Source organism: Bos indicus x Bos taurus, chromosome 15 (assembly GCF_003369695.1).
Source record: "Bos indicus x Bos taurus breed Angus x Brahman F1 hybrid chromosome 15, Bos_hybrid_MaternalHap_v2.0, whole genome shotgun sequence".
NCBI lineage: Eukaryota > Metazoa > Chordata > Mammalia > Artiodactyla > Bovidae > Bos > Bos indicus x Bos taurus.
Genome location: NC_040090.1, coordinates 84229927 through 84231409, shown reverse-complemented (window position 1 = coordinate 84231409; position 1483 = coordinate 84229927).

The following is a 1483-nucleotide window of genomic DNA, read 5'->3' as shown; positions in this document are numbered from 1 at the left end:
GCCTGCTGAGCTGCGTGATTTCTGCCTGCTCCGCTCCTTGGTTATTGCCTGCTGAACTGCGTGATTCGGGCCTGCTCAGCTCCATGATTATTGCCTGCTGAGCAGCATGATTAGGGCCTGCTCAGCTCCATGATTATTGCCTGCTGAGCTGCGTGAATAGTGTCTACTCAGCAGTGTGATTAGTCCCTGCTCTGCTGCATTATTCGTGCCTGCTGAGCTCCTTGATTATTGCTTCCTGAGCTGCGTGATTTGTGCCTGCTCAGCTCCTTGATTATTGTCTGCTGATCTGCGTGATTTGGGCCTGCTCAGTTCCATGATGATTGCCCGCTGAGCTGCGTGATTTGTGACTGCTCAGCTCCTTGATTATTGCAAGCTGATCTGTGTGATTCGGGCCTAATCAGCTCCATGATTATTGCCTGCTGAGCTGCATGATTCAGGCCTCCTCAGCTCCTTGATTATTGCCTGCTAATCTGCGTAATTGGGGCCTACTCAGCTCCATGATTATTGCCTGCTGAGCTGCGTGATTCGGGCCTCCTCAGCTCCTTGATTATTGCCTGCTGAGCTGCGTGATTCCTGTCTGCTCAGTCCCTGGTTTATAGCCTGCTGAGTCACGTGATTAGAGTCTGCTTAGGCACTTCATTACAGTCTACTCAGCTCCATGATTATTGCCTGCTGAGCTGCGTGATTAGTGCCTGCTTAGCCATGTCATTTGTGCCTGATCAGCTCCTTGATTATTGCCTGCTGAGCTGCGTGATTAGTGTCTGCTCATTCACGGATATAGTTCCTGCTCAGCCAAGTCATTAGTGCCTGCTGGATCACAGGATTAGTGCCTGCTCATCTGCTTGATTAGTGCCTTCTCAGCTCCGTGATCAGTGTCTGCTCAGTCACGGGTTTAGTGCCTGCTGAGTCACATGATTATTGCCTGCTGAGCTGCGTAATTAGTGTCTGCTCAACCAAGTGATTAGTTTATGCTCAGCTCGGTTATTAGAGCCTGCTGTGTCACGTGATCAGTGCCTGCTGAGTCACGTGATCAGTGCATGCTGTCACGTGATCAGTGGCTGATCAGCCACGTGATCAGTTCCTGCTCAGTCAAGTGATCAGTGCATGATAGCCACGTGTTCCATGCATGCTCAGTCCCGTGATCAGTGCATGATCAGCCACATGATCAGTGCATGCTCAGTCACGTGATAAGTTCATGATCAGCCACGTGATCAGTGCCTGCTCAGTCATGTGATCAGTGCATGATAGCCACATGATCAGTGCGTGATCTGTCACGTGATCAGTGACTGCTCAGCCACGTCATTAGTGCCTGCTGAGTCACGTGATTAGTGTCTGCATAGCCATGTCATTACAGCCTGCTCAGCTCCATGATTATTGCCTGCTGAGCTGTGTGATTAGTGTCTGCTCAGTCACGTGTTTAGTGCCTGCTTTCCAAGTAATTAGTGCCTGCTCAGCTCCGTGACTTGTGCCTGCTCGGTCACGG